Below are 24,366 nucleotides of genomic sequence, written 5' to 3'. Positions count from 1 at the left end.
CGATCTGGTTTCGCGTTTTTCGATCAGGGGACAGCCAGGTAGCTTGGTGGATCTTTTTATGCTGGAATCTGGTGCTGCAGACTACCATGTTTTGGGCCCCGGCGAAGTCGATCAGCCTCTGTCCGCTACCGGATGTTTCGTTGTGCAGGCTGAATTTTCCGACTGTGGGACCAAAAATTCCCTCCTTGCCCAGGTAATGATCCGAGTCAATGTTGGGTCCTCGGATCGTACGTACATCTAATACACTAGAAGCGTGTCTTCCATCTACATATCACAACATGATCGATCTGGTTTCGCGTTTTTCGATCAGGGGACAGCCAGGTAGCTTGGTGGATCTTTTTATGCTGGAATCTGGTGCTGCAGACTACCATGTTTTGGGCCCCGGCGAAGTCGATCAGCCTCTGTCCGTTACCGGATGTTTCGTTGTGCAGGCTGAATTTTCCGACTGTGGGACCAAAAATTCCCTCCTTGCCCACCCTGGCGTTGAAGTCGCCAAGCACGATTTTTATGTCGTGGTGGGGGCAGCGCTCATAGGAACGTTCCAAGCACTCATAGAAGGAATCTTTGGTCGCATCGTCCTTCTCTTCCGTCGGGCGTGGGCGCAAATTAGCCAGATGTTAAAAAATCGCGCTTTGATGCGGATTATTGCGAGACGCTCGTCCACCGTAGCTGTAGTAGACGTCGCAAGGTCCTATGGTTTTCTTGCCTTGCCCCGTCTATCGCATCTCTTGGATGGCGGTGATGTCAGCCTTAACCCTCACGAGGACATCAACCAGCCGGGCAGGTGCACCTTCCCCATTAAGGGACCGGACATTCCAGGTGCATGCCCTCAAATCGTATTCCTTATTTCGTTTTCAGGGGTCGTCATCAGTGTTGGAAGTTCTCATCCGAGGCTTTGTTGCTGTTTTCATTGGGGGGGCTTTTTAAGTGGCGGGTCCCAAACCCAACCCACAACCAGCTATCCTGGAATGTTTCGCCTTCTCACGTTAGCTCACTCCCGAACGGGTGTTCGGAAGCTACCCAGAGGGTACGTGGGCTAATCCCGGACGTTGTGAGCTGCTTGAACCATATGCAGAAGAATCGTCCTGGCTCCTCCCAAGTGAATGACGATCAGTAACTTTTCCCACTTGCGTGAACTTCTACACATGGAACCATCCTCTTAGGTAGTAGGTAGGTAGGTGAAATGATTGAATCACCGCTCTGTCACTCCAGAAGTAGCACTAAAGCGCCCTTTTGATACCATTATAGGACCTCAAAATGGACGATATCTAAAGCCAGCCAGAGCTGTTGATATAAAGGAGAAGATTGATGGGATTTAGATTGGCACACTGCCCCAGGCTGTCGAAGAAAGGAGCACCGAGTCACCTTAATGGCCTAACTGCCAAACCCAAACGTTTACAGAGAAAGTGCTCAACAGTCTCCTTCTCTGAAACGTCCCCACAGCTTCTGCAATGGGGGTTGAATGGTAACCCTAGCTTTTACGCATGTATGCGTTCCCTAAGCATTTTGCATGTCTGCAGGATCGCGAAGACTTCTGCTTGAAAAACACTAGCAGTATTCGGCAGTTTAAAGAAGATAGATAAATTGGCTGACTTAGAGAAAACCCCTGCTCCGACTTCCGATTCCATCTTGGAACCGTCAGTGAAGACTGAGGTGCAAGCTTCGGTGTACAGCGGAAAATCCCTCGATCCAATACTGCCTTTTTGGAAAGATTGTCCTAGCCCGACCCTCAAACTCCAGTTTGCGGATAGAGAGATCTGTTCGAAGTTCGGAGAAATGCGGTGTTAATTGCCCAAAAATGCTACCATGCTCATTTATCGATTGCCTCCAGAGGCCAACATCCTTTAACCTGATTTCACTTTGGGCTGCGCTGGAAATAACGTAAAAGCCCAGGGCAGCACTGGGGCAAGTTTTACATGCTCCGGTGATGCCAATACATACAGTCCTTTGCGTCCTCCCTTTAGTAATATAATATTATAGCCGGAGATTGAAAGGCGGAAAAACTATTTATTGCCCACGTGATTCTGTCAACTGACGGGATAGATTTTAGGGAAACATTGAGTAGCCCTACCTGTCGACTCTTGTCGGCAATGTCACGTGGGGTATTACAATTTTCCGGAAAGTGATTATTTACCCGGATAATCAAAGATTATTCTGCAGATTCAGCCTACTCCCTATCTTCCCGTTTTACAAGAGTTCTGCAGGAGAGGTTCCTCGAAGGGATCTTCCTTAACCTGACAGAATCCTTCACAGATTCAATGGATCCGCATTGCTCCTTCCAGGAGTTTCGTTTCGGATATTTAGTGGCTTTTTTGTATTTTCAAAATTACACGATAAGTTTGAAAGTTTTTAGTGGTGTAGCGTCCTTCTCCACCAGGAAGGAAGTCCTTCTTGCTAAAAAATACTGGACAAGCCACTTGAAGGCGGTCTGATAAGACCTGCTAAGTGTTTCACCTGCTCGTCCAGTTGATCACTGGATTAGTAGGAAAAAGTTGGCCTGTTCAACTTATTACGCTATAAACCCTATTGGACAGAGACCAGAGTCGGTTATTTTAGGAGTCCTGTGGGGAGGTATGGTTTCCCGTGCGAAATTGATTTCGAAAAGGATCAGAATTGTGATCGGACACGGATTGTCTCTGAGACCTTCCAATTATCAACCCTAATGGCAGACGAATTTGTGGAAAGATACCATCGGAACCTCAGGGTTTTGAAGATTGAGGCAATGGAGGATCTTTGGATTCTCCAGCTTCACCTTCGGTAGCCAAATGGTCTCCTAGGGACCTCCGAGGCAGCGATGAGCTTAAGCGAGAGCCCCTCCCAGACATTGCAGACCTCAGCAAGCCACTTCTTCAGAAAACCCTTGGAGCAGTCGTAGGCACGCTTGACCACCCTACAGCCGCGGCAGATGAATCTCGAGTCGAAAAGAGGTATCTGTCCTTGGTTTGCCATGAGGCATTCTACGATCATTTCTGACAGCCGTCCCTCAATGGCACCCCAATTGGTCGCGCTTTGAGCAGCGATCCAGAGGATTTTTTAATCTTCTTTTTGGCATCCCTATCAGAGGTCGTCGACGAAGAGGATTGCGTTTCTTGAGTTATTGGCTGTAAATTGCTAGGTTTCAGCAGTGGAGTGCTATGGTGAGCACTCGACGTGCTGGGTTCGACCACTGTGTCCTGGCTAGAGCCTAGCTGCTCTTCTTCCGAGAGTGTGACCAGCGGAAAGGGCCTCGGTTGAAAGGGCGTTGTTTTGGTTGGGCTCCAAAAGAATATGCGTGCAAGCAGATTTAGTCTCTGTTATACGAGTATTACAATCACTTGCACGTGGGACTAAGCCCCAAATGCGGAATGACACACAAGCGCGGCAAGCAAATGTAAAATCATCATGAGCATATTCTGTTGCACTGTCAGGTAGTTCCAAGTTCCAATGACGACAGTGTTCCCATCGTCACCAAACCGTTCTTGTTTCGCTCAGCCTATTATCGTTGAGTTGACTCATAACTGCTGAGGTGTGGACTTTAGTCGCCTCTTACGAAAGGCATCCATTACCGCGGGCAAATTCTAACCTAATTCGCGGGTGTTAGCTTCTAGGGATTTTGGTTTATATTCGGTGGCTTTGTTGGTAATCAAAATGCATTTGTGTTTTTTCCCATACATAGTATATGTTTCGCTATGTGATCCCAGAAACTTTCATGAAGCGCGTGAGATGGTGTTATTTTATATTTTGCAGCTAAGTTTGTGGATCGAGTGTGTGTGTAACGGACTTCTACTCTTTTGGCGTCGATTGGCGTAGCTGCCAGTAGTCCAGAAGCCTTTCGGAAACATTTGTTAAGTGCAGTGGCTATTTTGTCAGTGTTTGATTTAGATGCCAATCCGTATAGCGTGATGCAGTGTTGATTTACACCTTCTGCAAGAGATGGACCTATTAAAAGGACGGTGTTTATGTGTGACCCCTTTTTGCTTAGCTTGTCTGGGATTTTTTCTTGTTTTTTTTGTTTACTCATTCCATAATAGATTTCTTGTGATTCGTGGGACTCTCATGCTTCTTGTTTTCAAGTTGATGTGTAAATTTTGTAATGTTCATATTGAAATGGACCTATCCAAACCGTCTGATACCAAACGAGGTTTCAGACAGTCCCCTTGTAGAATGCCATTTTAAATTTTTACGGTATTTGATAGAAATCCATCTACTTTGACAGTGATTCTTCTGAATGTGAGAAAGGAATGTACGATCTGTAGATCTTCCGAAACTATTATACTGTGTTTTTGAGTTTTTATATTTGTTTTAACGTAAGATTCTAGCAGATTGTGGCAAATGGTGTGCCCACCGTGTCGTAAAGTGTAGGGGTGTTAAATACTAGTACTTAGTCAACAGCTGATGGAGCTTGTCTAAGATTTTTGATGATACTGGAAATAGGGATAATTGATGGTATCCTTCACCGTAGTTTGGGTTTTTACCTAATTTTGGTATTGGTTCAAGAATCTATTCTTCCAGTCGTGAGGGTATTTGGGTATTTCACTGCAGAGTTTATACAGTCTGTCTTTTAAAAAGGATGATGGATTTCTTACCATGTTGTAAGTAATTTTATCATGTCCTTTGTTGAATTCCCTTCAATTGAATCAAAATCCTCTATAGAAAACATTTCATTACCAGGCACCCAGGAAGGTGGCATATGCAAATTTAAATATGTAAAACTTCTCAAGAAATCTAGCGCGCATTCATAGTCACAGCATTGTATGTACAGGAACCTTCAAATACTCTGATTTCAGAGTAAGTTTCTAACTTTGCAGATATATGCATATATTTTGTGCACTTTTTACCAATTGAGGAACTACATACGTAAAGTAACATACTAATTATATTAACTATTTACCTTCTATCAGAGAACATAAAATAAACGTTTCGCAATTTACTCTGCAACTTACTGTATGCTCATGCGCGCACTTGACGCACAGCGGCTGCGGTGTTCGAGTATTTAGAAATACATATTTACATACATATATTGATGTATATAGTATATGTACGGAGCCGCGGGCACTCGAATTGGCAAAAATTCAAGATTTACGAAATATTGGGAAATAAATCTACACGAAATATTCCAATATTGACTATTTTCGAATTGTCGAGAAAATTGACATATGGGCGGCTCGTTTTATGAATGAAAGTTCTTGCTCTTAGAACTATGAGCTCGAATTTATCAATGAATTTTTTGGTGATGAGTTTTTGTTGTACAGTACAATAGTTGAAACTATGGCAACTAGAATGATGGCCGGATAGTGCATTTTGTTCTTGTAGTCGCTAGGCATAGAATTTTAGCTTGGAACGACATACTTAGGTAGAGGAATAAAGTGAGTGTCCTGTGTGCGGTTGTATTTCTATGCATATGTGTACTTTAATAAGCATTGTTTTGCTGGAAGATCAGAACACAAAAATATAAATACATAGACTATGCATATGCACGCATATCATGTGTGATGGAGTGCTACGCGTTGAACAACACGAACAAGCCAGCATTGTTGGATACCCAGATGACCTAGCTGTGGTAGTCGTACGGAAAACTCCAAAAGCGGTCTCACGAAGGGTAGAGGACACTATTAATAAAATTAAGCAATGGTTACAATCGTCTGGGCTAAGACTAGCAGACCATAAGACCGAAATTGTTCTCATCTAGGTGAAAACTTGAAAATATTCAAATAAAGGTTGGTGGTCACAATATAACATGAACAGATACCATAAAATATTTAGGGGTAATGATCGACAGGAGGCTCAATTTTAAAAAGCATCTGGAATACGCAAGCTCCAAAGCTGCAAAATCCTGCGCGGCTTTGTCGCGACTGATGCCCAATGTAAGTGGACCAAGGCAACAAATGAGAGCATTGTTAGCAAGCGTCTGCAACTCGATCCGGTTTTACGCTGTGGAAGTGTGGGGCGACGTAGTGAAATATCCCAGCTATTTGAGGCAAGATAAACGGGTGTACAGACTATGCAATGTCAGAATCATTAGAGGCTATAGGACCATATCTGACGAAGCAGCAGGGGTAATAGCAGGCAGAATACCCCTCGATATAAAGGTAAAATGCATGAAACAAAAATACCAGCATGCAAAAAACGCGTGGGTATCTGGTGACAAAGCCTCACTGAGGGACGTCCTACAGAGGATCGATGATACCGTTCTGCAAAACTGGCAGACCAAATGGAACGCTAGTGGGAAGGGAAGAACCACTTTCACTATGATCCCCGACACATAAAAATGGATCCGGAGAACATATGGAAACGCTGACACAGTTTTTAACTGGGCATGGCTGTTTCAGGCAGTATTTGTACAAATACAAGCACACAGACTCCACATTTTGCCTATACTGCCAAGAAAAACATGAAACGCCTGAGCATGCCCTGCTGGAGTGCTCTAGGTTTGATGGGGAACGAAGCATGTGGCGCTCAAATATCGACGAGAGCATGACAGCTGCTAGCCTAGTAGAATATATGCTAGAATCTGAAGAAACGTGGAACTATGGTTGTAACGCAGCCTCAACAATTATGCGAAGGCTGAGACATGATGACAACGAACGCAGACAAATTAGTGAATAAACATACTCGAAGGAATATCTTAACTGGCAATACCGAGGGGAAAAAGCAGAACAACAAGGCGATGGGGTGGTTTAGTCCGCAGGCACTACGAAACTCAGTTCCAAAGAGCCGGGGAATATCGCATGTGAATCGGGTATACGTATGTGTCGGTTCATACGTATCTTTAGAAGATTCCACCTCCAAAGTCCGTATACCAAAAAAAAAAAAAAAAGCGCATATGCGGGTATTTACTCCCTAATTATTGCATGAAACATAAGGCGATGCACGTGAGGTAGGTCATGGTCGCTTCAGTAGATTTTTTTTTTTTTGGAGGTGGCAAAAAGCATTGAAAGCCGAAAAGTGTGAGACTTGTCTTTCGACTCACCCACTAAAAACCCCACCCCAGCTCCGTTTCCCTCCCGCAGGACGACCGTTAGGTAATACTTCACGGGAGGGGGAGCGACCTATTGCCTCTTCATGAAAATCTGCGCTGATGTTCAGCACGTCGCAGTTTGGTATTTACTTATCGTTAAGTATTAATTCTGGGAAGGGAGCGGCCTATTGCCTCTACTTGAAAATCTGCGCTGCTGTTCAGCGTGACGCAATTTGGTGATTCCTAATACCGTTAAGTATTACTAGGTACTACTTCACGGGAGGGGGTGTGGCCTATTGCCTCTACGTAACAATCTGCGCTGTTGTTCATTGCGACGCAGCTTGGTAATTACTATCCTTGCCATGTTACTGACAGCGGACCAATGTTCTTCTGAGTCAATCATGATATCTACTAGGTTGCTAACCATTATTGGCTTCCCCACCCTATCACTCAATTCTACTCTTTCCAGCTCGAAACGAGGGCAGACAAAGAAAACATGTTCTGCATCTTCAACTAGACTGTCGCAAAAGGTGCAGTACGGGTCATCTTCGCGCTTAAATCTATGCAGATAAGCCTTAAAGCATCCATGCCCACTAAGTACTTGGGTCAGGTAGAAATCTATCTGACCATGCTTTCGATTTATCCATCTTGTGATATTCGGGATCAATCGATATGTCCATCGTCTGTTCATGGAGTTCCTCCATTCCTCCTGCCAAGTACGGGTGCTTCGCTCCCGTTCAGTCCTTCGGTTAGTCAGCTGTGCTGGATCCGCTCGATGTTTTTTTATTTCGGCGAATCCTAGTGCAGTCAGCTTCACTGGTAGCATACCCGCGAGGACTAATACAGCATCTTCCGATACTGTGCGGAATGCACAGCACACCCTGAGGGCACATACCGATTTAATGCCTTTCATGTATGTGTAGTTGCTTCGACCCAGACTGGTACCGCATATAGCAAGATAGATGATGCCACACTGCTAAGCAACTTCCTAGAAGCCTGCCTAGGTCCTCTCGTATTCATCATAATACGTGTCAATGCGGTTACAGCCTTCGCTGCTTTATCGCTGGCGTATGTTAGATGCTGTTTAAAGCTTAACCTGTGGTCAATCATTACCCCGAGATATTTGATGTACAGCTTAGATTCTAGTGCGTGGTCACCTACTCTGAGATTTGCTGTTTCAACTATTTTCCTGCTACTGATGAGAACTGCCTCTGTCTTATGGTTTGCAAGGCTTAAACCACTAATGCGCAGCCAATCTTTTGTGATTTCGACCGCTTGGTTGCAAATCGCTTCGGCCTGGTTTAGGAATTTAGTAACGACAACGATTGCAATGTCATCAGCAAACCCTATGATTTGGGATCCTGGAGGTAGTTGGAGACGCAAAACTCCATCGTACATTATATTCCAGAGGAGTGGGCCCAACACTGACCCCTGTGGTACTCCTCCGGTTACTCTGTACCTTTTCATTCCTTCGTCGGTTTTGTATTGCAGCACTCTGTTAGTGAAGTAGCTTGCAACAATTTTCCGAATGTAGGCTGGGACTCGGAAATTCTCCAGCGCATTAGGATTTTGCCCCAGTTTGCTGTATTAAATGCATTTTTTACATCTAACGTTGTGACTAGGCAATACTCTTTATCTCCGTAGAGCCAGCGAGAACCTTCAATCGCTTTATGAGCAATGCGCTTAACCGCTATAACAGCATCTGTGGTAGAGCGTGTTTTACGGAAGCCATATTGGTGCGGCGATAACCCTCCGGCACTATCGATGGAAGATTCCAGGTGATTTACAATTAGCCTCTCTAGTATTTTCCCTGCCGTGTCCTTTTGGTATTAGCACTAGCTTTTGCAGTTTCCACTCTTTCGGGAATGTGCATTCTTCTAAGCAGGAGTTGTAAACATCCACAAAGATTTCTGGATGCTTTTGGATTGCCTACTTAAGAGCTTCATTCGGGATCGCATCGGGCCCGGGTGCCTTATTGCCTTTGATCTGTTTGCAAATGTGCAAAATTTTGTCAGCGTTGGCCAGGCATCGATTTCCATCGTCCTCCATACAGCTGACTGCGTTGGCTGCGATGCCTTGCTGTTGGGGGAACAATGTTTTGACCACGTTGCGCAGAATAACCGGGCACGTCGTGGGCAGGGGTTTGAAGGCTTTTGTTTTTTTCATCACCAGCTGGTAAATCCCCATGGATTGCTGTCAGCATCCTCGCATAGTTTTTGGAAACACTGGCGTTTGCTGCTCTTAATTGCATTTTTTAGCGTTTTCCTTTTTTGTTTAAATAGGAGTCTGTTCCTTTCAAAGCTGGTCGTACCTCTCGACCGCTGATATATTCTTCTTGCTCTATTGCATACTTCGCGTGCTGCAGAGATTTCTTCCGTCCACCACTAAACGGGCTCTCTGTGGTTTTTATTAGGCCTTGTTTTACTCATAGCTGCACCACATGCTTTAGTGAGTTGCCTCATGACTTGGTTAGTTTTTTCAGCCGCATTTCCAGTAGGTGTAAAATTTGCCATCATTATCTCGAACACTTCCGGGTCCAAAGTTCCCACCCGGTATCTGACCTCGTGCGAGTTAGATGACTTCGGCCTATCATGTTTGCCTATAACGCAGAGTATTGCAAAGTGATCACTACCAGTGTAATACTGGCTAAGGGACCATCTCGTACTACTCACGAGGCTAGAGGTAACAAATGTCAGGTCGATTATTGACCCTTTCCCTGCTCTTTGGAATGTTTGCTGGTTCCCGGTATTCATAAGCGCTATGTCAAGCATAGCGAACGCTTCTCAAAGGGCTTTACATCTAGGGGTGGTTCGAGGGCATCCCAAGTTCACTGCCCAAGCGTTAAAGTCGCCAGCTACAATGACCGGACTATGATATTTAATTTCATGTGCAAGTTCTTCCAGTGCGTGTATGGCTTCCGCTAGGGTTAAGCTAGGTGGAAGATAGCAGCTGTAAACAAACAGCTTACCAACACGGGCTCGTACATAGCCACGTGTTGCGTTTATATTCGTCATTCTTGACCTAATCATTCCACAATTCCAATATAGCCGGTTTGCCTGTTGTGTCGGACACCCAATCATTCCCATTTCCGTATTTATAGGGTTCGCTGAGTATTGCAATATCTATTTTGTGCTCTCGTACAGACTGTTCGAGCAGGCTTTGAGCCTTCTCGCAGTGATTTAAATTCAGTTGGAGAAACTTGATTTATGTCGCATTTCTTTGAGTGCTCTTTGATATAAAGGGCACTTGTTGCTAGTCATCGCGTGTGCGGTGTCGCTTATTTGTTTCTTTTTGCAAATTAAGCAACTTGCTGTTTGGGTACAACTCTTCACCTGGTGATCTTTACTGCCGCATTTAAAGCAGGACTTGGTGAAGTCGTCCGTACTTTTGCATCTCGCTGCGACATGCCCGTACTCCATGCACTTGAAGCACCTTTTCGCGTCAAGTTTTTCTCTAATACGGCAGATAACTAGGCCAATTCGTATTTTTCCTGCTGCTGTAAGCTTAGTGGCGATCTCTGGTGTAACTTTAAGGATCGCCGTTTGCGTCCCACCATAAGCTTTTCGCAAGTTAGCAACTGCAGACAAAGGCACATTTAGTTCCCTGAATTGGCTGGTTATAGCTTCATGAACTTCGCTTTCGTCGTGATTTCGTCGAGATCACGAATTTCGATTTGGTGTAGTTCAGTTAGTGTCCTTATTCCACTACATCTCCTAAGGCAGCTTTAACTGCTTCGTTGATCTTCTGAGTGTTTGGATCAGATGATCGCTCAAGCACCAGTAGCAAGTCCCCATTTGCAGTTTTCTTAATACCATATACTTTCGAGTTAAGCTCCTGTAAACATGGCTCTGTTTTCACACGTTTTAGAATGTCAGCGTATGAGACATTGCCAACGCTTTTCACAACGATCGCGTCTTTACGGGGCGGTCTTTGTCGCCTGCGATTTCCCCTCGTGTTTGCTTCGTCTCTTTGTTTCCCGTCTATTTTTGGACTTTTATTGTTGTATCCTTTACGGTTTTTCTTATTTATTACCGTGTTCCATCCTTCGGAGCTGGTTTGCTCTTTTGTTGATACCGGCGTTGCCTTCAGTGTTCCATCGCGGTCACTTTTGCTCTTTTTTGCCGGGCTTTTCCGTGCAGCGACTGTGTCTATACATCTCTTTGGCGTACCTTCCGTGACGCGCTTTATAAGAGGCGATGTTTGCGTGCATTCATTTTTTGCTTCGAGAACCATACTTTTTTACCCTTTTAGCATCCTTATTCTAGAAGTCAGAATCGACCTTTCTAACTTCTTATGGAGCTCAGAAATGCTCGAAACCAGATCACGCATTGGCTGGTTAATGTTACGCTATGGGAGTTCCATCATCTCCGTTAGCTCTTTAATTTTGGCACTGATGCTGCGGTTGAGCTCTTCTGTTGTGGCCTCCTTTGCGACACTGCTGTACTGCATGCATGGTGACGCAGATCGCGTTCTTCCAATCAACGGAGGCGAATGAGCCAATCTCGAGCTCCTTTGAAAGGGGTTTTTTACCAGCTCCCCACTGCTGTTACTGCCGTCTGCAGTCTCCTTTGGCAAATCCAATGATGGATTGGTTGTTGCTATTTTAGCTTTTTCTAAGATATTTATATTTATATTCTGATTGCTTGAATTCATGTTGTTGGACCCCAACTCGTAAGCCGTTATCCCTATCCCAGTGCGTAGTCACTTATTCATGATTCCATGGTTATCTTTGCAAGCAGGGAGGCCATGCGAGGGTTGACGAAGGCTCCTTATGAGAGCCTAAGTTCAGAGCCGAATCAGTGCTAACTAGGAATGTTACATCTAGACCTACGCCGACACTTAATGGCGACGGGATATGGAGCGTTCTTAGAGATTTGCCATAGTTTTAACGGGGTGGGGGCGGCTGCACCATTAACCTGAATGCCATTTCAGCTAGTCAGCTCGTGGCAGTATGTTCCAAACATTTTCCAGTATATCGTAATTAAGACCTTACTGGGCTCGGTCTTAATGTAGATCATATTAAATTAGCAGCCGCCCCTATCATGGGGGACAGACGCTGACCAGGGAGCCGCCCAATATGAGTCAGTCGCTTCTGGATTTTTGTATTTTCACCATGCCTTTGCATGGTGAGGGGGACACTTATTTTATTAAAGGCGGTGTCGTTTCGCCTTTGTCACAGAAACCTCTTCGGATTAGCTAGCTTTTAGACCGCTTCCTCCGTTTCTGCCGCTCATTGTCGGGGGCTGCTTATTTGTTAGAACTTATTCGCAACTAACCTGCTACTACAGGCCGTCCGGCTATCCGCAACCTGCCGACTCCCACGGTAGCTTAGAGCCCAGCTTAGTCGCCCGATCCCTGGGCAGCGCGACCTCGATACATATGTATCTACGCTTCAGTAGATATGTAAATATGTATGCGTGCAGCACTATACGAGTATTTAATAACGATGCAATTGAACTTAGTTGTCCCATATATGCAAATACGTTTCTTTGAAGTTTTCCTTTATTTTAAATTTCAAAGTTTTATACTATCTATAAAGTGCATACATATATTATTCCTTGTAATAAATGTAAAATGAAAACACTTTCGTTTGACAAAGGAACAAATAAATGCATATTCAAATGTAAATATGATAAGGCGATGTGTCGTGAGAGAGGTCATTGTTGCTCTAGTGCGTGTGCACATATGTAACACTATAAGCAGAGAACGTTAATGGAATGAGCAAATGTTAAATGAGCTTTTTTCGAGTACTAATTTGTAGATTCATAGCAGGGAATGTTAATGGAATGAGAAGGAGCAAATGTTAAATGAGCTTTTTTCGAGTACTAGTTTGTAGATTCATAGTAAGGGATTTTCAATTTCAACTTACCACGCTAGTAGAGGAATTCAGATTTTTTCTGTGTTTACCAAACTAGTAAGGGATTTCATATGATTTTTCACCACAGTTAGTAAGGGATTCGACTTATTTCACGCCCACAGCGAAGCGAATGAATTTGCGATTGGGAAAGATACGAAAGCAGTCAATTCATGGCGCAGTTGCTAAAGTTGGCGGTATTGTTTGAATGGTGTTTGGGGCGCGTATTTAATCCAGGTTCAAGTCCTGAATAGTCATACGTTTTTCCTTGCACTATTTCTTTTTAACAATTCAGCTTGGTAAAATTGTTGAGTTTAATTTAATTATAGTTGCTTTAAAATACTGTTTTAGGTTTTTTTAAATTTGATATTTAGAAAATTTCTTTTCTGTATGAAATAGTTCATACTGGATATGAACTGATTTTATGTAAATCAAAAAGGAAATATACATATAAATATGCATATATTTAATATCTTTTATCAAATCTAAGCTATATTGATATCATTCTAATATCCGTCCAGAAAACCACACGCGCATACACGAATACATATGTATGTATGTATATAAATATGCATACAAACTTTCAACGAACGGAAAATGTATGCATAAAAACAGCGAATCGAATAAATGACCGATTTAAGAAAGTAAATTAATAATTGTATATAGATTAGCGTGAAAGACATGTCGTAGGCGTGTTGTATTGTTCTGTATTTGACTCAGGTTCAAGTCCTGTACACACTTTTCTTTGTTCGATATTTGTATTTAATTTTTTGTATTTGATTTAATTAGAATTAATTTAAAATAGAATATGCATCCATATATTGAATGTCTTCAGTCAAATCTGAACTACTTACATACACATATTGATGAAAAAATATTCTAATATCCGCCCAGAAAACCACACGCGCATACACGAATACATATGTATGTATGTATATAAATATGCATACAAACTTTCAACGAACGGAGAATGTATGCCTATAGAAAACAGCAACTGCGACCGTCTTCTTGTCCGTCAGTGAAAAATTGGGATATGTATACCGTATGATCAAAAAGTACCGGGAAGGTGATGTTGACTGTTTTCTTCGATTGCCAAGGCATAGTGCACCATAAGTTCCTTCCATCGGGCCAGACAGTCAATAAAGAATATTATTTATCCGTTTTGAAGCTTTCGAGAGATGCTGTATTTAGCAAACGGCCGGAAATGTGAGCAAACAATTCTTGGATTCTTGGATGATGATAACGCGCCATCGCACCGATCAAAGAGAGTGCGACGAAGGAGCTAAAGGCCCTCCCTTCGTCGGCCTACCAGGGGTGCATGGGGGACTGGGCTAAACGTTGGCACATGTGTGTTACTTCAGACGGGTCATATTTTGAAGGAGATAAAATTAATTTGCCTGAAATTTAACTTTGTTTTGTTTTATTTAAACATTCCCGGTACTTTTTGATCACAGGGTACACATATTTGGCTTTGGGGACAGAAATGTGTGATTCCCTGGAATTGTTCAAGGAATCTGACTCGCATTCAACTCGCGACTGTCGAACAGTTAGAAGATATATTTACATACATATAAGGGTGCATACATACATACGGAGCCGCGGCCACTCGACCTGACAAAAATTCAAGATTTATCAAATATTGGCAAATAGTTCTACGGGAAATATTCCAATATTGACTACTTTGCTCCTAGAAATATGAGCTCGAACTTATAAATGATTTTTTTTGTACCATATAATATTCCATACCATATAATATTCCGTCCCGACTAAAAGAATCATGGCCGCTGCGACTGCGTATACGAATGTATTTTGTTTTTGTAGTCGCTAGGCTTAGATTTTGGCTTTGGACGACATACATATGTTGAGGCATGTGGAATGTGTTGTGCCAATGCGGCCTTCGCGGTGCGCTTGCTGCTGCTTTTGCGTCTATCAAGGTATTTTGTTTTTGTAAGTACAATATTAGGAATATCGTCTGCTGGTAGACAAAAGTACAGGGAAGCAAGAAAGGAGGGATGTGCTCGCGCATATATGCATGTGTGTATGAACGTGCATGGATGTGTAACATATGCATACAATTATTTTATAGGAAGTTTAGAAGGCAAGTATGTATGTATGGTAGGACATAAAGTGGGTATATATACATGCACACCTGCATAGGCCTTAGAGCAGAATTGTTTTTGCGCTTGTTAGGAAGAAACTCGTTCACTAGTGCGTATGTGTATTTGATTTCTTGCAGGAATGAGATGGGCTGTGACATGTGAATAAATAAGTCAAGGTTATTTCGGCATACATGAAAACATAGATGTACATATGAAATGAATATATAATGTCCTTGCGCTTGTGCATTATTGTTTTTCATAAACAAATGTACATACATACATACGTAATATGCTGTCGAATACATAAACTATTGTATAAATTGACATACAATATAAAATAAGTGTTGATTTATCTTTAACCCTTGTTTTGTGAATGCAAATACCTCCTATTGACATGTACATACATATTATATTGTTATCCTATACGCCATCATTTATGTACATACATATGTATTTAGTATGTATGTAGTATACGTTCATTTATGTGTTTATGTAATGAAAAACTTCATGAATTACTTTCAGAACTTTATTAAAATTTATTCGCGTCGCGCGCATGCACAAAACCTTGGTTCACAACTCAGTCCCAGGAATAAACGCATCGCGTATTTATCCTCACCACATAACTCGACATCAATTCCCGGCGCCATATTCATTTTTTTTTTTGGTTTTTTCTTTTAATATTTTTTTTTATGTAATCGAAAAAAAAAATTGTGTAATAAATTTTATGTATGCGCTTATCATTTCAAAAGTAACAAAATAGTAAAAAAATAAGCAGTCGCAGAAATAATCGCACCACGTATTTATACTAGGCACATGTTAGACTCGATATCAATTCTCGGCGCCAATTTTTTTTTAATTTTTTTTTTTAATTTATTCTTATTTTAACGTAATCGAAAAAAATTTTGAGTGATAAATTTTACGTATTCGCTTATTATTTCGAAAATACGAAAATAGTAAAAATTTAATTGGTCTAATGTCGAGGTAAGAAATATGTTGTGTGTTGAAGTGAAAGATGTGTGGTGTTTTCAACTTTTGTGTGAGCAAAACTCAGTGTGGGGTCTATAAAGTCGATGTTCTAAAATCCCTTCATACAAATCTTTCAAATCTCAATTGTACTAAAAATAGTTAACAGTAACATTTGCTCCTTCTCATTTCATTAACATTCTCTGGTACAAGTACATTGGCTCTGCTCAGTTTGAAATCAAATTGACGAATGCCGACAGCATTTTGCAAGGAATTTGCTTATGCATTTTTATGTTCCCTTCATAAACGAAAATTTATTGAATTTATATTTTCAAACAAACTTAAATGAATTTTAATTATTCGCCAATATTAAAAATCAAGGGATTTTAGAACATCGACTTTATAGGCACCACACTGAGTTTTGCCCACACAAAAGTTGAAAACACCACACATCTTTCACCTCAACACACAACACATTTCTTACCTCGACATTAGACCAATTAAATTTTTACTATTTTCGTATTTTCGAAATAATAAGCGAATACGTAAAATTTATCACTCAAAATTTTTTTCGATTATGTTAAAAAAGGAATAAATTAAAAAAAATATATTACAAAAAAATTTTTTTTTTTTAATTTGGCGCCGAGAATTGATATCGAGTCTAGCATGTGCCGAGGATAAATACGCGGTGCGTTTATTTCTGCGACTGCTTATTTTTTTACTATTTTGTTACTTTTGAAATGATAAGCGCATACATAAAATTTATTAGACAATTTTTTTCTCGATTCTTCTTCTTCTCGATTACATGAAAAAAAATATTAAAGGAAAAAACCAAAAACAAAATATATATGGCGCCGGGAATTGATGTCGAGTCATGTGGTGAGGATAAATACGCGATGCGTTTATTCCTGGGACTGAGTTGTGAACCAAGGTTTTGTGCATGCGCGAATTTCGTTACCGGATCGCGGTTGTTATAAAAAAAAACTAAATTTGTTTTTTTTATTTTACTTATAAACTTTATTTATTTGATTTTATTTCAATTTAATTTAAGTTTGGCAACTACTCCAATGAACGGGAGGAACAAGACTGACTTTATTATTTCACTTAAGGTAAAATCAAAGCTTACATAGGTATGTGTACATATTTGCTTACTCGGTATATTTTACAACTCTGTTTTCTTACTTGCTAATTACATTGGTTTATAAAAAATTGTTGTGTTACTTATGAATATTGCATTTTCGTGTGGGAACGGACAGGCAGTGAAGTTAGTTAATTTGGGACGGTTGCAATTCTTGGAATTGCGACCGAAAAATAATTTTGATTTATGAATTTAATCGTAATTTCTTTAAACAAATCGGAAATGGGTTTAATATTACACTTTGTTTTTAATTATATTTGCAATGAATTCATCTACAGGGTCGTTCCTAATGTAAGTGTTTGGTTTTATATACATAACTTCTCCTTCCTTTAGATTAGAATTCTCCTGAATTCTTTTATTTAATTTTATTTTTATCTGTTTATGTTTAGTTAAAATTAACACAATTAAAATAAGTACTACAATTATTATAAAAAAGTTACATTCATATGTTAATTTTGTATGATAACACAGGTCTGCAAAAAAATGGTTTCGGAATGTCCTAGGAAAGTGTAGGGTCATTTTCGAAGTATTTTTTTGCGTAGAATCCGAATCCGGGGTTTAAATTGCTCTATCACGTCAGGATTTTGAGATATACTAACCTAAAAGTGCAAAAAACGTTGATTTTGCCCATTTTTGAGGTTATGTAGCTACGCAGATTTAGATCTTCATAAAAAAGTAAACATAGTATTTTAAGGTATAATTTTTCCTCTTTTAAATACCGTTAAGTTTGCTTAAATATCTTTATTTTTCACTGAGATATCGCATTTTGAGACTTCAAATAAAAGACTTCATTTAAAAGAGGAAAAATTATACCTTAAAATACTATGTTTACTTTTTTATGAAGATCTAAATCTGCGTAGCTACATAACCTCAAAAATGGGCAAAAACAACGTTTTTTGCACTTTTAGGTTAGTATATCTCAAAATCCTGACATGATAGAGCAATTTAAACCCCGGATTCGGATTCTACGCAAAAAATTACTTCGAAAATGACCCCACACTTTCCTAGGACAAAACGTTGCAGACCTGTGTAATATAACGCTTTAATATTCTTTACATTATTTTTTTGTTTTCATTCAATTTCTTGAAAAGATAATTTATGTGTAAAATTCGGAGCTCTATTTGGATTTTCGATAATTTGTTTTTCTTTTATATTTTCGATAGTGTTTGAAAAATAATAGTCTTTAATTCTTACTGAACAGTTATTGAAATTTATTAAATAATTTCCGTTTAACATAATTTTTTCGGAATTACAAGTTTCATTAACACTGACATTCATTGCATTCTTAATTATAATTGTGTCTATATCTAGTTGTATAATTTCAAAATCTTTGTTACTTACTAGTTGACAGTTATTTTTTATTATACAATGAGTGCTTAATTTTAGGTCTTTTAAATGCTTATTTTCTTCAAATCTATATGTTTTATTTTCAAACTCGAAGCTTTTTTCTATAATAGGATCTATTTCGCTATTGCGAATATTGGGTAGTGGAACAATAATTCTTAATTTAACAATTATGAAATTTTTAAGTATTTTTACTCCTAAAACTAAGTATGTACCATTAACAAATGTTGTACCACACTGTATATTATTATAATCGATATTGTATTTTTTAGTTTCGTTACTGGTTAGAATACTTGGATGTACCAAACCATATTTTGCAGAAATTACATTGTCTTGCAAATGCTTTATTCTACTCTTTATTAGTTGTATATTACTTAATTGCTCTAAATATCTACTTTTATTATTTTCTATTTCTACAAACTTACTTATAGAATTTAGTTCTCCTTGAATTTTTTGTCTGCCATTTGTAATTACCATTTTTAAATGATTTATAGTTATATTAAAATAGTCATTAATAATAATTTGTTGATTATTGTTGTTAACAATTTCATCAATATTGAACAACTGTTTTTGTATGTTTTGTCTGTCTTCGTCGTCCATAGTCCCACATAACCATTTTTGTATGCTTCCTATTCCATTGATTAGTCCTCGTCTTTGCCTATTTTGTCTTGGCAATAATGTTTTAGCGTCACTTAGTTCTAAATTAAGCATTTCTTTATTATCAATCCTCATTTTTTTTTTATTTTATTACTATTACAATCTAGTTAACAAAACTAATAAGCAATTCATTTTACATATATTTAATTAAGTTAAAACATCTCAAGTAAAGACAACAGTTTATGAAAAGAGATCATTCGGTTTCGTCCTTTTTAATCTTCTCGTGAGGTCATCAGTTACAAGTAGTTTGGCTGATTCATCATTGATGTGCTGCTGAAGTCTCTCTTTATGTTTATTTGCGAATTTTTTTATGATATCCGTAATGGTGTCTATATTAAGGGGGGGGTAGGGTCACAAAATCGAAATTTTTTTTCTTCACTCATCTTATAGTAAATCATTTCAAAAATGTTGTGTCAAAATTTTAAGTGGATCGGAGCAGAACTCTCAAAGTTATAGCCTTTGTAGGCACTCTACCTCGAATGCGGAGCATCGATAATTTCTCAGAGTCATTTTTTCAAACGCGTTTTTCCCGAAACGACTTCTTAAAAGTCGGTGCCAATCACAACTCCGAAACTATTCAACCGATTGTTTTCAAATTTGGCACACGTTTTCTAAATCAAAAATACCTCCCCCCTACACTGTTTTTTTTTTTATTTTTTGTTTTTTAAGGTTGTTTTTCACTTACAAATATGGCGAAATTTTTCGCCAAAAATGCTCGTTTTACGTTTTTTTGCCACCAAAACTACAAAAATGAAAAAAAAAAATTTTTATTAATGTAGGGGGGAGCATTACGTCATACTTTAACTGAAAAATTCGACTTTTTTAGTTTCAGATGATTCTACGACGAGTGCCGATTGGCACCGCAGAGCACCTCTCGAAAAACATATCTCCAAAAAAACTCTGTCATGGGCTTATTTGTCAATATTTTATTATTAATATTTTTTAAAAGCTTATTGAAAAGATGTACAATAACATGTAACTGATTTTATTAAAGTATCTTAAGCCATATTTCTGTAAAAAATTCACAAAAAAAGTGTTTTTTTTTTAGCGCTAAACCCTACCTCCCCCTTAAGATCCTTATGTAGATTGCAATTACGAATGTACCACGGCGCTCTAACGATGTCGCGTAATACTTCATTTTGGAATCGTCGAATGATGCTTTTGTTGCTTTCACTGGTGCAGCCCCAGAGCTGTATGCCATATGACCACACTGGTTTCAGTATTTGGTTGTATAAAAGTATTTTGTTATAGGTAGAGAGTTTAGAATGTCGGCCTAACTGCCAATACATTTTCTTGTATTTAAGAATTAACTCCTCGTGTTTTTTCTTGACACGTGCTTTCCATCTCAGCTTAGCATCTAAGATCATTCCTAGATATTTTGCCGTATTTGCATGCGGTATTGCCGTATTATTGATAAATATTGGTTTATAATTTATATTTCTATTAGTGAAGTCAACATGCACAGACTTGGTTTCGTTTAACTTGACATGCCATTTTTTGGTCCAATTTTGAATTGCATTTACTGATGCTTGTAACTTCTGAATTGCTTTTAAGTGTTTTTCATCAATTGCTAATACTGCAGTATCATCGGCAAATGTTGCAGTTGTTGTATTGCTGCATGTGGGTATATCGTTAGTATACAAGAGATACAAAACTGGCCCGAGTACACTGCCTTGCGGGACACCTGCAAGCTTAGATAAAATTGGTAACAACGATATTGGTCGGTATGATGTCACATCGTGTGGTGGCTTTCCTGGTTTTGGAAGCATAATAACTTCCGCTATTTTCCATTGTTGCGGTACATATTCTAAACGAAATGCAGCATTAATCAAATGTGTCAATTTGACAATAGCATTATTGGGCAATTCTTTTAATATTTTCCCTGTTTAAGGTCATAACCGGGTGCTTTTTTGCTATCTATTTTATTTTTAATATTGTCCTTTACCTCTTTAAAGGAAGTCAAGGGGATTTTACCGGAGGGGATTTTATAGGATGAGGTATATTTTCTAACTCATCTCCTTCGTTAGGATGAAAAATGTTTTGAAGATATTCGGCAAATCTCTCAGCTTTTTGTTCGTTAGATTTGGCCCAGCTGCCATCATAATTTTTTATTGGTGGGGAATGCATAATAGGCCTTTTCAAGGTTTTAGTTGCCTTCCAAAGTGAATAGTCCGTACGTTTATCGCTCGTTAAATTTTCTAGAGCATCTCTAATGGAGTCATTTTTAAGTTGTTTTATTTCTTCTTTTAGTTGTATAGAGAGTTTATTGAGTTTGGCTTTGTCTTGTGGTGCTCTGGTTTGTTGCCATTTTCTTCTCAATCTACGTTTATTTTTTATTAGCATTAAAATCTCCCTCGTATAACTATTTCCTTTAAGTCTTCTTTTTATTTCCGGTGTGCATTGCCAGGCCGCTTGTTGGATAATTTTGATATATTTTTCGATTTCTTCGTCTAATTTCTTTCTCGATTTTATGGTAGCATTCAGATTTATATTTTCCTTTAGAATTAACTTAAAACTTTGCCAGTCGGTTTTATGATTCACGAGTGTTGGTTTGTTTATTTTTGATATTAAGTATTCGCTTAAAGTGAGTACAATTGGTGAGTGATCAGAGTTTAAATCAGCGCTTTCTTCTATTTGTAGATAGTTGCAACTGATATTTTTGCTATGAAAAAGTCTATCAAGTCTAAACCTTTGTTTTGATCTGAGGGCCAGTATGTTGGTCTCTCTGATGAAAAAGTTTCACAATTATACTGGTTTATTGCACATAGTAACTCCCTCCTTTCGTTGTTGTCAATCTGGATCCCCAATGCGTGTGCTTTGCGTTGAAGTCGCCACCTATAATAAAGCGATCTCCAACATGTTTGAAGAATACAATATAATCTTCTGTTTTAAGTGCATGTTTTGGTGGACTATATAGACTTGCTAGCGTTATGCTGTACTTCTTTGTATAAATTTTAATTAGTGTTGCCTGAATTTTTTCCATTTGATATTTTGGTTCTTCACTGTACTTTAACGTTTCTTTGATGATTATGGCACTACCTCCTCTTGCTGAATTTGATGGATGTATTGTGTGATACAAGTTGTAACCTTTAAATTTTATAAACGACTGTTTTGTGCAATGTGTTTCTGCTATTAAGCAGACATCTATGTTGTTTTCGTCTAAAACAGTTTGTAACTCATGTTCATGTTTAGAAAGACCGTTTGTATTCCATAGCATTACTTTGAAGGTATTCAATATGTTTAATTCTTTTTTTGGATACACCTTCCGTTATTATGTTCTTGTTGTTTTAATCGTTCATCAATATTTGTAATAGCTTTTTCCATATTTAATAGCTTTGGCAAAATATTTTGTAAGATTTGACTAGTATCAAAGTTTTCGGTTGGCTGCGGTGCATTATCAGATCGAACTATAGTAGCATATGTCTGTTGTGCTCTTGTTTCTAAATTTTTATTTTCAGGTTCTTTTTCATGCGATTTAGTATTTAAAATATTGCGAGATTTATTTCTGAGCTTTTGCAGTTCCTTGGCAACTGCACATCCCCTATAATTTGCTGGGTGCGCTTCTCCACAGTTGCTACATTTTGGTTTTTCAGTTGACAGTTTTGTACAATAAACTGTAAGGTGCTTTTCTCCACATTTTACGCATTTTGGTGGTTTTCTACAATAATTTTTAGTATGTCCATACGATTGGCAGTTCTTACATTGTGGTATTAATGTCGAACTTTTAACTGGTTCTACATTAACTACAGTATTTAATATTCTATTTATCTTGAGTAGATCTTCTATTTTATCGGTCGGTTCAAAGCTTACAAGAAACATATCTAGTGGCTTTTTGGTTTTCCAAGCTAGTTTGTTAATAGCACTTTTTGGCTTAAAACCTTGCGCTTCTAAATCTTTTAGTAAACTGCTTAGTTGATTTGAGTGGTGCAAATTTTTTATTATAACTTTAATATCTCTGGATTGCTTATTTTCATATGTGTACCAGGATATATTTTTATCGAATAATATTTTGGTTACTACTCAGTAGTCATTTACATCTAACATGTTTATTTTGTGCACATCATTATTTAGTAATTTAATATTAAATTCATTTTCCGAGTTATCTTTTATATAAGAATATAGTTTTTGGTAATCACTTACATTTGTCACCATTATAGGGGGCGGACGCTTAGCAATTGATTTTTGCATCACCAATGCTGTTATTGGTTTTGCTGTAGGAGTTGTTTGGTCAGCGTCTTCCAACGATTCATCAGCTTTTCTCTTTTTAGCTGGCCTTCTTGTTTTTTTTAGGATCCAGTCGGTTTCTCGGTTAAGTTCTTCCTCATCAGTTTCATAATTAGCGACAATTTTATCTTTCAATGTCCCTATACTTAGTGAACCTTTAAAATTTAGATTTTCATCTTTTAGCTTAGCATTATCAGCTTTAAGTTGAAGCATTTCTTGCTTAAGTTGCATGCATATTGCTTCAAGTTCAGAGATCTTGATTTGTAAGAAAATTTCAGATTCGCAATTATAGTGATTTTTTTTTTTTTTTTTTTGTTTTGAGCCACACTTGGGTTAATGTCGGCATCAGTTTGCTTTGCAGCGCCACCTAGTGGTGGGGAGCGATTTACGGGCATTTGGGCAAAACTGTTGTATCGACTTATAAAAATCGATGGAAGCACTGCCCTATGTTTGTTAGACGGGGTCAGCTGCTGTATACAGACAGCTGTCCCGATATGAATTGAGTGGTTTTAATTCTGGAAAAGTTTATTCTTTTCCAAATTTATTTTTATTGAATGTGTATTTACCTACATTGTTTCCAACGAATTTGGCTTTGAGGTGGAAATGTAGGCGAATCCTTTTACCCACGCAAGCAAAATCGCACTTGTAATAGTTTTTTTTTATATTTATTTTCAATATATTTTACAGGAGTATTTTCTTTACACCTCTTCATACCACAACGTATATGTACTCAATGATGATGATCAATCCTCATTAATTTTATATTTTCTGTCATGTTGTCCAAAATAGTTTCGATATCAAATTTATGATATGTAATATTATGTCCGTCTCCTGAACTATTTCCTGACTATTGATATAAATGTCTACAAATCCTTTTTGTTCTGTAATTCGTTTGGTATTCATTATTCCTTCAATCGGTTGTGTCCATAAGAGTATAGTCAGTATTGTCCATAGCTGTAAATTTAAGAGGCCGTTTGATGTTACAATGATGCACTCTTTCTAATTTGGATTTTTTATATTCTTTATGCCTAACTGCCTTGTAGTTCTTAATGAATCCTTCTTCCCTACTTTCACTGTAATCTTCCCTAGATCTGTTCAATTTCTCAATTATTTTCATCTAAATTCCTTTTCACTGTACCATTTTCAATTT

Source organism: Anastrepha obliqua, chromosome 6, assembly GCF_027943255.1.
Source record: "Anastrepha obliqua isolate idAnaObli1 chromosome 6, idAnaObli1_1.0, whole genome shotgun sequence".
Classification (NCBI taxonomy): Eukaryota; Metazoa; Arthropoda; class Insecta; order Diptera; family Tephritidae; genus Anastrepha; species Anastrepha obliqua.
The sequence above is the reverse complement of the archived record's forward strand: the minus strand, read 5'-3'. Positions refer to the sequence as shown.